Source organism: Sus scrofa, chromosome 1 (assembly GCF_054392235.1).
Source record: "Sus scrofa isolate SSC_HxYL_T2T_F1_AM1 chromosome 1, Sscrofa_HxYL_maternal_Yorkshire_Landrace_v2.0, whole genome shotgun sequence".
Classification (NCBI taxonomy): Eukaryota; Metazoa; Chordata; class Mammalia; order Artiodactyla; family Suidae; genus Sus; species Sus scrofa.
Genome location: NC_139383.1, coordinates 98,037,061 through 98,049,152, shown reverse-complemented (window position 1 = coordinate 98,049,152; position 12,092 = coordinate 98,037,061).

Below are 12,092 nucleotides of genomic sequence, written 5' to 3'. Positions count from 1 at the left end.
GGGGCCTGAAAAGCGTTGTGTGCAATGGCCCCAGCACCCCACAATTTGCCAGCTAAGGAGGGACACAGGTAGGGCCCATCTCAGAAAAGGCACAAAACTAGCTTCTGGGAGCTGCACTCGCAAAATTGAAACCATCCTCGGGAAACCAAGCTCAGCCCCAATGCGTGTTTGCCCAGGAAAGCAGCGCTTTCTGTTTTCTCCCCTAGCTCATTGCTTGCCCAAGGGCCAAGGAGGGTCTGGGCTGCCTCCTGCTCCCTGTGCACTAGTGCTTTGCTGGTGGTCGCTGGAGATGGAAACCAATTCCAAACGTGCTCTCCTTTGGGGAGAATTTGGATGGGGCCTGAAAAGGCCTTGTGTGCACTGGCCCCACTACCCCAACTTTCGCCAGCTAGGGAGGGACGCAGCTATTGTCCATCTCAGAAAAGGCACAAAACTAGCTTCTGGCAGCTGCATTCGCGAAAGTGAATCTTTCCTCCGGAAACCAAGCTAAGCCCCAATGCGTGTTTGCTCAGGAAAGCAGCGCTTTCCGGTTTCTCCCCTAGGTCTGTGCTTACCCTAGTGGAGAGGAGGGTCTGGGCTGCCTCCTGCTCCCTGTGCACTGGTGCTTTGCTGGTGGCCGCTTCAGCTGGAGACCTACTCCAAACATGCTCTCGTTTGGAGAGAAAGCGGATGGGGCCTGAAAATGCATTGTGTGCAGTGGCCCCACAGCCCAATTTTCGCCAGCTAGGGAGGGACGAAGCTATGGCCCATCTCAGAAAAGGCACAAAACTAGCTTCTGTCAGCTGCATTCATGAACGTGAAAATCTCCTCGGGAAAACAAGCTCTCCCCCAATGCGTGTTTGGTCAGGAAAGCAGCGATTTGTGGTTTCTCCCCTAGCCCATTGCTCGCCATAGGAACAAGGATGGTCTGGGCTTCCTCATGCTCCCTGTGCACTGGTGCTTTGCAAGTCATTGCTAGAGCTGGAAACCAACTCCAAACGTGCTCTACTTCAGGGAGAAGGCGGATGGGGCCTGAAAAGGCCTTGTGTGCACTGGCCCCACCACCCCAACTTTCTCCAGTTAGGGAGGGAACCAGCTAGTGCCCATCTCAGAAAAGGCACAAAACTAGCTTCTGGGAGCTGCATTCGCGAAAGTGAAACTCACCTCGGGAAACCAAGCTCAGCCCCAATGCGTGTTTGGTCAGGAAAGCATCGCTTTCCGGATTCTCCCAAAGGTCTATGCTTACCTTAGGGCAAAGCAGGTTCTGGGCTGCCTACTGCACCCTGGGCACTGGTGCTGTGCTGGCGGTCTCTGGAGCTGGAACCCAACCCCAAACGTGCTCTCCTTTGGGGAGAAGGCGGATGGGGCCTGAAAAGGCCTTCTGTGCACTGGCCCCAGCACCCCACCTTTCTCTAGCTAGGGAGGGACCCACCGAGGGCCCATCTCAGAAAAGGCACAAAACTAGTTTCTGGGAGCTGCATTCGTGAAAGTGGAACTCTCCTTGGGAAACCAAGCTCAGCCCCAATGCGTGTTTGCTCAGGAAAGCAGCGCTTTCTGGTTTATCCCCTAGCCCATTGCTCGCCATAGGAACAAGGAGGGTCCGGACTGCCTCCTGCTCCCTGTGCACTGGTGCTTTGCTGGTGGTCGCTGGAGCTGGAAACCAACTCCAAACGTGCTTTACACCAGGGAGAAGGCGGATGGGGCCTGAAAAGTCCTTGTGTGCTCTGCCCCAGCACCCCATACTTTGCCAGCTAGGGAGGGACCCACCTAGGGCCCATCTCAGAAAAGGCACTAACCTAGCTTCTGGGAACTGCATTCGCGATAGAGAAACTTTCCTCGGGAAACCAAGCTCACCCACAATGAGTGTTTGCTCAGGAATGCACCGCTTTCCGGTTTCTCCCCTGTCTCTGTTTGCCCTAGGGCCAAGGAGGGTCTGGGCTGTCTCTACCTCCCTGGGCACTGGTGCTTTGCAGGTCATCGTTAGAGCTGGAAATCAACTCCAAACATGCTCTCATTTGGGGAGAAAACGGATGGGGCCTGTAAAGTCCTTGTGTGCACTGGCCCCAGAACCCCACATTCCGCAAGTTACCGAGGGAAACACCTAGGGCTCATCTCAGAAAAGGCACAAAACTAGCTTCTATCAGCTGCGTTCGTGAAAGTGAAACTCTCCTCGGGAAACCAAGCTCAGCCCCAATGCGTGTTTGCTCAGGAAAGCAGCGCTTTCAGCTTTGTCCCCTTGGTCTCTTCTTCCCTATGTCCAAGGTGGGTCTGGGCTTCCTCTTGCTCCCTGTGCACTCGTGCTTTGCAGGTCATTGCTAGAGCTGGAAACCAACTCCAAACGTGCTCTACTTCAGGGAGAAGGCGGATGGGGCCTGAAAAGGCCTTGTGTGCACTGGCCCCACCACCCCAACTTTCTCCAGCTAGGGAGGGACCCACCTAGGGCCCATCTCAGAAAAGGCACAAAACTAGCCTCTGCCAGCTGCATTCGTGAAAGTGAAACTCTCCTCGGGAAACCAAGCTCAGCCCAAATGCGTGGTTGCTCAGGAAAGCTGCGCTTTCTGGATTCTCCCCAAAGTCTAAGCTTGCCTTAGAGCCAAGGAGGTTCTGGGCTGCCTACTGCTCCCTGGGCACTGGTGCTGTGCTGGCGGTCTCTGGAGCTGGAACCCAACCACAAACGTGCTCTCCTTTGGGGAGAAGGCGGATGGGGCCTGAAAAGGCCTTGTGTGCACTGGCCCCAGCACCTCACATCCCCCAGCTAGGGGGGTACCCACCTAGGGCACATCTCAGAAAAGGCACAAAACTAGTTTCTGGGAGCTACATTCGTGAAAGTGGAACTCTCCTTGGGAAACCAAGCTCAGCCCCAATGCGTGTTTGCTCATGAAAGCAGCGCCTTCTGGTTTCTCCCCTAGCCCATTGCTCGCCATAGGAAGAAGGAGGGTCTGGGCTGCCTCCTGCTCCCTGTGCACTGGTGCTTTGCTGGTGGTCGCTGCAGCTGGAAACCAACTCCAAACGTGCTCTACATAAGGGAGAAGGTGGATGGGGCCTGAAAAGGCCTTGTGTGCACTGTCCCCTGCACCCCAAACTTTGCCAGCTAGGGAGGGACACACCTGGGGCCCATCTCAGAAAAGGCACTAATCTAGCTTCTGGGAACTGCATTCACGAGAGTGAAACTCTCCTCGGGAAACCTAGCTCAGCCCCTATGAGTGTTTGCTCAGGAAAGCAGCGCTTTCAGCTTTGTCCCCTAGGTCTGTGCTTGCCCTAGGGCCAAGGAGGGACTGGGCTGCCTCCTGCTCCCTGTGCACTGGTGCTGTTCTGTTGGTCGCTGGAAATGGAAACCACCTCCACCCTGCTCTCCTTTGGGGAGAAGGCAGATATGGCCTCAAAAGGCCTTGTGTGCACTGACCCCACCACCCCACATTTCGCCAGCTAGGGAGGGACCTACCCAAGGCCCATCTCAGAAAAGGCACAAAACTAGTTTCTGGCAGCTGCATTCGTGAAAGTGAAACTCTCCTTGGGAAACCAAGCTCAGCCCCAATGCATGTTTGCTCAGGAAAGCAGCGCTTTCCGGTTTCTCCCCTAGGTCTCTGCTTGCCCTATGGCCAAGGAGGGCCTGGGCTGCCTCTTGATCTCTTGGCACTGGTGTTTTGCAGGTCATCGCTAGAGCTGGAAAAAAACTCCAAACGTGCTCTCCTTTGGGGAGAATGCGGATGGGGCCTGAAAATGCCTTTTGTGCACGACACCAGCACCCCACAATCCGCCAGCTAGGGAGGGACCCAGCTAGGGCCAATCTCAGAAAAGGCACAAAACTAGCTTCTGGGAGCTGCATTCGCAAAAGTGAAATTCTCCTCGGAAACCAAGCTCAGCCCCAATCCGTGTTTCCTCAGGAAAGCAGCGCTTTCTGGTTTCTCCCCTAGCCAATTGCTCGCATATGAATAAGTAGGGTCTGGGCTTCTTCCTGCTCCGTGTGCACTGGTGCTTTGTAGGTCATCGCTAGAGTTGGAAACCAACTCCAAACGTGCTCTACTTCAGGGAGAAGGTGGATGGGCCGGAAAAGACTTGTGTGAAATGGCCCCAGCACCCCACCCTTTGCCAGGTATCGAGGGACCCAGGTAGGGCCCATTTCAGAAAAGGCACAAAACTAGCTTCTGGGAGCTGCATTCGCAAAAGTGAAACTCTCCTCGGTAATCCACCTCAGCCCCAATGCGTGTTTGCTCAGGAAAGCAGCGCTTTCTGTTTCCTCCTCTAGCCCATTTCTTGCCATAGGGCCCAGGAGGGTCTGGGCTTCCTCCTGTTCCCTGTGCACTGGTGCTTTGCTGGTGGTCGCTGGAGATGGAAACCAATTCCAAACGTGCTCTACTTCAGGGAGAAGGTGGATGGGCCTGAAAAGACTTGTGTTCACTGGCCCCAGCACACCACATTCCGCCAGCTATGGCGGGACCCACCTAGGTCCCATCTCAGAAAAGGCACACAACTAGCTTCTGGGAGCTGCGTTCACAAGAGTGAAACTCTCCTCGGGAAACCAAGCTCAGCCCCAATGCGTGTTTGCTCAGGAAAGCAGCGCTTTCTGGTTTCTCCACTAGCCCATTGCTCGCATAGGAATAAGGAGGGTCCGGGCTTCCTCCTGCTCCCTGTGCACTGGTGCTTTGCTGGTGGTCGCTTCAGCTGTAGACGTACTCCAAACATGCTCTCCTTTGGGGAGAAGGCGGATGGGGACTGAAAAGGCCTTTTGTGCAATGGCCCCACTACACCACATTTCGCCAGGTAGGGAGGGAACCCCCTAAGGCCCATCTCAGAAAGGCACAAACCTAGCTTCTGGGAGCTGCATTCGCAAAAGTGAAACTCTCCTCAGGAAACCAAGCTCAGCCCCAACGCGTGTTTGCTCAGGAAAGCAGCGCTTTCTGTTTTCGCCCCTATCCCATTGCTTGCCATAGAGCCAAGAAGGGTCTGGGCTGCCTCCTGCTCCCTGTGCACTGGTGCTTTGCTGGTGGTGGCTGGAGTTGGAAACCAACTCCAAATGTGCTCTCCTTTGGGGAGAAGGCGGATGGGGCCTGAAAAGGCCTTGTGTGCACTGCCCCCACCAACCGAGCTTTCGCCAGCTAGGGAGGGACCCACGTAGGGCCCATCTCAGAAAAGGCACAAAACTAGTTTCTGGCAGCTGAATTCGCGAAAGTGAAACTCTCCTCGGGAAACCAAGCTCAGCCCCAATGCGTGTTTGCTCAGCAAAGCAGCGCTTTCTGGTTTCTCCCCTAGCACATTGCTGGCATAGGAATAAGGAGGGTCTGGGCTTCCACCTCCTCCCTGTGCACTGGTGCATTGCATGTCATTACTAGAGCTGGAAACCAACTCCAAACGTGCTCTACTTCAGGGAGAAGGTGGATGGGGCCTGAAAAGCGTTGTGTGCAATGGCCCCAGCACCCCACAATTTGCCAGCTAAGGAGGGACACAGGTAGGGCCCATCTCAGAAAAGGCACAAAACTAGTTTCTGGGAGCTGCACTCGCAAAATTGAAACCATCCTCGGGAAACCAAGCTCAGCCCCAATGCGTGTTTGCCCAGGAAAGCAGCGCTTTCTGTTTTCTCCCCTAGCTCATTGCTTGCCCAAGGGCCAAGGAGGGTCTGGGCTGCCTCCTGCTCCCTGTGCACTAGTGCTTTGCTGGTGGTCGCTGGAGATGGAAACCAATTCCAAACGTGCTCTCCTTTGGGGAGAATTTGGATGGGGCCTGAAAAGGCCTTGTGTGCACTGGCCCCACTACCCCAACTTTCGCCAGCTAGGGAGGGACGCAGCTATTGTCCATCTCAGAAAAGGCACAAAACTAGCTTCTGGCAGCTGCATTCGCGAAAGTGAATCTTTCCTCCGGAAACCAAGCTAAGCCCCAATGCGTGTTTGCTCAGGAAAGCAGCGCTTTCCGGTTTCTCCCCTAGGTCTGTGCTTACCCTAGTGGAGAGGAGGGTCTGGGCTGCCTCCTGCTCCCTGTGCACTGGTGCTTTGCTGGTGGCCGCTTCAGCTGGAGACCTACTCCAAACATGCTCTCGTTTGGAGAGAAAGCGGATGGGGCCTGAAAATGCATTGTGTGCAGTGGCCCCACAGCCCAATTTTCGCCAGCTAGGGAGGGACGAAGCTATGGCCCATCTCAGAAAAGGCACAAAACTAGCTTCTGTCAGCTGCATTCATGAACGTGAAAATCTCCTCGGGAAAACAAGCTCTCCCCCAATGCGTGTTTGGTCAGGAAAGCAGCGATTTGTGGTTTCTCCCCTAGCCCATTGCTCGCCATAGGAACAAGGATGGTCTGGGCTTCCTCATGCTCCCTGTGCACTGGTGCTTTGCAAGTCATTGCTAGAGCTGGAAACCAACTCCAAACGTGCTCTACTTCAGGGAGAAGGCGGATGGGGCCTGAAAAGGCCTTGTGTGCACTGGCCCCACCACCCCAACTTTCTCCAGTTAGGGAGGGAACCAGCTAGTGCCCATCTCAGAAAAGGCACAAAACTAGCTTCTGGGAGCTGCATTCGCGAAAGTGAAACTCACCTCGGGAAACCAAGCTCAGCCCCAATGCGTGTTTGGTCAGGAAAGCATCGCTTTCCGGATTCTCCCAAAGGTCTATGCTTGCCTTAGGGCCAAGCAGGTTCTGGGCTGCCTACTGCACCCTGGGCACTGGTGCTGTGCTGGCGGTCTCTGGAGCTGGAACCCAACCCCAAACGTGCTCTCCTTTGGGGAGAAGGCGGATGGGGCCTGAAAAGGCCTTCTGTGCACTGGCCCCAGCACCCCACCTTTCTCTAGCTAGGGAGGGACCCACCGAGGGCCCATCTCAGAAAAGGCACAAAACTAGTTTCTGGGAGCTGCATTCGTGAAAGTGGAACTCTCCTTGGGAAACCAAGCTCAGCCCCAATGCGTGTTTGCTCAGGAAAGCAGCGCTTTCTGGTTTATCCCCTAGCCCATTGCTCGCCATAGGAACAAGGAGGGTCCGGACTGCCTCCTGCTCCCTGTGCACTGGTGCTTTGCTGGTGGTCGCTGGAGCTGGAAACCAACTCCAAACGTGCTTTACACCAGGGAGAAGGCGGATGGGGCCTGAAAAGTCCTTGTGTGCTCTGCCCCAGCACCCCATACTTTGCCAGCTAGGGAGGGACCCACCTAGGGCCCATCTCAGAAAAGGCACTAACCTAGCTTCTGGGAACTGCATTCGCGATAGAGAAACTTTCCTCGGGAAACCAAGCTCACCCACAATGAGTGTTTGCTCAGGAATGCACCGCTTTCCGGTTTCTCCCCTGTCTCTGTTTGCCCTAGGGCCAAGGAGGGTCTGGGCTGTCTCTACCTCCCTGGGCACTGGTGCTTTGCAGGTCATCGTTAGAGCTGGAAATCAACTCCAAACATGCTCTCATTTGGGGAGAAAACGGATGGGGCCTGTAAAGTCCTTGTGTGCACTGGCCCCAGAACCCCACATTCCGCAAGTTACCGAGGGAAACACCTAGGGCTCATCTCAGAAAAGGCACAAAACTAGCTTCTATCAGCTGCGTTCGTGAAAGTGAAACTCTCCTCGGGAAACCAAGCTCAGCCCCAATGCGTGTTTGCTCAGGAAAGCAGCGCTTTCAGCTTTGTCCCCTTGGTCTCTTCTTCCCTATGTCCAAGGTGGGTCTGGGCTTCCTCTTGCTCCCTGTGCACTCGTGCTTTGCAGGTCATTGCTAGAGCTGGAAACCAACTCCAAACGTGCTCTACTTCAGGGAGAAGGCGGATGGGGCCTGAAAAGGCCTTGTGTGCACTGGCCCCACCACCCCAACTTTCTCCAGCTAGGGAGGGACCCACCTAGGGCCCATCTCAGAAAAGGCACAAAACTAGCCTCTGCCAGCTGCATTCGTGAAAGTGAAACTCTCCTCGGGAAACCAAGCTCAGCCCAAATGCGTGGTTGCTCAGGAAAGCTGCGCTTTCTGGATTCTCCCCAAAGTCTAAGCTTGCCTTAGAGCCAAGGAGGTTCTGGGCTGCCTACTGCTCCCTGGGCACTGGTGCTGTGCTGGCGGTCTCTGGAGCTGGAACCCAACCCCAAACGTGCTCTCCTTTGGGGAGAAGGCGGATGGGGCCTGAAAAGGCCTTGTGTGCACTGGCCCCAGCACCTCACATCCCCCAGCTAGGGGGGAACCCACCTAGGGCCCATCTCAGAAAAGGCACAAAACTAGTTTCTGGGAGCTACATTCGTGAAAGTGGAACTCTCCTTGGGAAACCAAGCTCAGCCCCAATGCGTGTTTGCTCATGAAAGCAGCGCCTTCTGGTTTCTCCCCTAGCCCATTGCTCGCCATAGGAAGAAGGAGGGTCTGGGCTGCCTCCTGCTCCCTGTGCACTGGTGCTTTGCTGGTGGTCGCTGCAGCTGGAAACCAACTCCAAACGTGCTCTACATAAGGGAGAAGGTGGATGGGGCCTGAAAAGGCCTTGTGTGCACTGTCCCCTGCACCCCAAACTTTGCCAGCTAGGGAGGGACACACCTGGGGCCCATCTCAGAAAAGGCACTAATCTAGCTTCTGGGAACTGCATTCACGAGAGTGAAACTCTCCTCGGGAAACCTAGCTCAGCCCCTATGAGTGTTTGCTCAGGAAAGCAGCGCTTTCCGGTTTCTCCCCTGTCTCTGCTTCCCCTAGGGCCAAGGACGGTCTGGGAAGTCTCTTGCTCCTTGGGCACTGGTGTTTTGCAGGTCATCACTAGAACTGGAAACCAACTCCAAATGTGCTCTCCTTTGGGGAGAAGGCGGACGGGGCCTGAAAAGGCCTTGTGTGCACTGGCCCCACCACCCCACCATTTGCCAGCTAGGGAGGGACCCAGCTAGGGCCCATCTCAGAAAAGGTACAAAACTAGTTTCTGGCAGCTGCATTCATGAAAGTGAAACACTCCTCGGGAAACCAAGCTCCGCCCCAATGCGTGTTTGCTCAGGAAAGCAGCGCTTTCTGGTTTATCCCCTAGGTCTGTGCTTGCCATAGGAACTAGAATGGTCTGGGCTTCCTCCTGCTCCCTGTGCACTGGTGCTTTGCAGGTCATTGCTAGAGCTGGAAACCAAGACCAAATGTGCTCTACTTCACGGAGAACGCAGATGGGGCCTGAAAAGGCCTTGTGTGCACTGGCCCCACCACCCCAACTTTCGCTGGCTAGGGAGGGACCCAGTTAGGGCCCATGTCACAAAAGGCACTAAAGTAGCTTCTGGCAGCTGCGTTCCTGAAAGTGGAACTCTCCCCAGGAAACCAAGCTCAGCCCCAATGCGTGTTTGCTCAGGAAAGCAGCGCTTTCTGGTTCCTCCCCTAGCCCTTTGCTCACCATGGGAACAAGGAAGTTCTGGGCTGCCTCCTGCTCCCGGTGCACTGGTGCTTTGCTGGTGGTCGCTGCAGTTGAAAAGCAACTCCAAACGTGCTCTCGTTTGGGGAGAATGCAGAATGGGCCTGAAAAGGCCTTGTGTGCATTGGCCCCATCACCCAACCCTTTGCCAGCTAGGGAGGGACCCACCTAGGGCCCATCTCAGAAAAGGCACAAAACTAGCTTCTGAGAGCTGCATTGGCGAGAGTGAAACTATCCTCGGGAAACCAAGCTCAGCGCCAATGAGTGTTTGCTCAGGAAAACAGCGCTTTCCGGTTTCTCCCCTAGGTCTCTGCTTGCCCTAGGGCCAAGTATGGTCTGGGCTGCCTCTTGCTCCCTGTGCACCAGTGCTTTGCAGGTCATCGCAAGAGCTGGAAACCAACTCCACACGTGCTCTCCTTTGGGGAGAAGGCAGATGGGGACTGAAAAGGCCTTGTGTGCACTGCCCCACCACACCACTCTTTCACAGCTAGAGAGGGACCCAGCTAGGGCCCATCTCAGAAAAGGCATAAAATTAGATTCTGGGTGCTGCATTCATGAAAGTGAAACTCTCCTCGGGAAACCAAGCTCAGCCCCAATACGTGTGTGCTCAGGAAAGCAGCGCTTTCTGGTTTCTCCCCTAGCCCATTGATCGCCATAAGAACAAGGAGGGTCTGGGCTGCCTCCTGCTCCGTGTGCACTGGTGCTTTGCAGGTCATCGCTAGAGCTGGAAACCAAATCCAAACGTGCTCTACTTCAGGGATAAGGCTGATGGGGCCTGAAAAGACCTTGTGTGCACTGGTCCAAACACCCCACGTTTTGCCAGCTAGGGAGGGACCCAGCTAGGGCCCATCTCAGAAAAGGCACAAAACTATATTCTGGGAGCTGCATTTGCAAGAGTGATACTCTCCATGGGAAACCAAGCTCAGCCCCAATGCTTGTTTGCTCAGGAAAGCATCGCTTTCTGGTTTCACACCTAGGTCTGTGCTTGCCATAGGAACAAGGAGGGTCTGGGCTTCCTCCTGCTCCCTGTGCACTAGTGCTTTGCAGGTCATTGCTAGAGCTGGAAACCAAGACCAATCGTGCTCTACTACATGGAGAAGGCGGATGGGGCCTGAAAAGGCCTTGTGTGCACTGGCCCCACCACCCCAACTTTCGCTGGCTAGGGAGGGACCCAGTTAGGGCCCATGTCACAAAAGGCACAAAACTAGCTTCTGGCAGCTGCGTTCCTGAAATTGAAACTCTCCTCGGGAAACCAAGCTCAACCCCAATGCGTGTTTGCTCAGGAAAGCAGCGCTTTCTGGTTTCTCCCCTAGCCCATTTCTCGCCATAGGAACAAGGACGGTCTGGGCTGCCTCCTGCTCCCTGTGCACTAGTGGTTTCCTGGTGGTCGTTGGAGCTGGATGGCAACTCCAAACGTGCTCTACTTCAGGAAGAAGGTGGATCGGGCTTGAAAAGTCCTTGTGTGCACTGGCCCCACCACCCCACCTATCTCCTGCTAGGGAGGGACACAGCTATGGCCCATCTCAGAAAAGGCACAAAATTAGCTCTGGCAGCTGCATTCGCGAAAGTGAAATTCTCCTGGGGAAACCAAGCTCAGCCCCAATGCGTGTTTGCTCAGGAAAGCAGCACTATCTGGTTTCTCCCCTAGCCCATTGCTTGCCATAGGAACAAGGAGGGTCTGGGCTGCCTCCTGCTCCGTGTGCATTGGTGCTTTGCAGGTCATCGCTAGAGCTAGAAATCAACTCCAAATGGCCTCTCCTTTGGGGAGAAGGAGGATGGGGCCTGAAAAGGCCTTGTGTGCACTGGCCCCAACACCCAACCATTTGCCAGGTAGGGAGGGACCCAGCTAGGGCCCATCTCAGAAATGGCACAAATCTAGCTTCTAGGAGCTGCATTCCCGAGAGTGAAACTCTCCTCGTGAAACCAAATTCAGCCAAAATGCGTGTTTGCTCAGGAAAGCATCGCTGTCTTTTTTCTCCCCTAGGTCTGTGCTTGCCATAGGAATAAGGACGTTTTGGGCTTCCTCCTGCTCCCTGTGCACTGCTGCTTTGTTGGTGGTCGCTGGAGCTGGAAACCAACTCTAAACGTGCTCTCCTTGGCGGAAAAGGCAGATGGGGCCAGAAAAGGCCTTGTGTGCACTGGCCCCAGAAACCCATATTCCGCCAGCTAGGGAGGGACCCACCTAGGGCCCATCTCAGAAAAGGCACAAAACTAGCTTCTGGGAGCTGCATTCACGAAATTGAAACTCCCCTTCGAGAAACCAAGCTCAGACCCAATGCGTGTTTGCTCAGGAAAGCAGCGCTTTCTGGTTTCTCACCTAGGTCTGAGATTGCCATAGGAACAAGGAGGGTCTGGGCTTCCTCCTGCTCCCTGTGCCCTAGTGCTTTGCAGGTCATTGCTAGAGCTGGAAAAGAACTCCAAACGTGCTCTACTTCAGGGAGAAGGCGGATGGGGCCTGAAAAGGCCTTGTGTACACTGGCCCCTCCACTTCAAACTTCGATAGCTAGGGAGGGACCCAGATATGCCCCATCTCACAAAAGGCACAAAACTAGCTTCTGGCAGCTGCGTTCCTGAAAGTGAAACTCTCCTCGGGAAACCAAGCTCAGCCCCAATGCGTGTTTGCTCAGGAAAGCAGCGTTTTCAGTTTTGTCCCCTAGGTCTTTGTTTGCCATAGGGCCAAGGAGGGTCTGGGCTGCCTCCTGCTCCCTGTGCACTGGTGCTTTGCTGGTGGTCGCTGGAGCTGGAAACCAACTCTAAACGTGCTCTCCTTTGTGGAGAAGGCGGATGGGGCCAGAAAACGCCTTGTGTGCA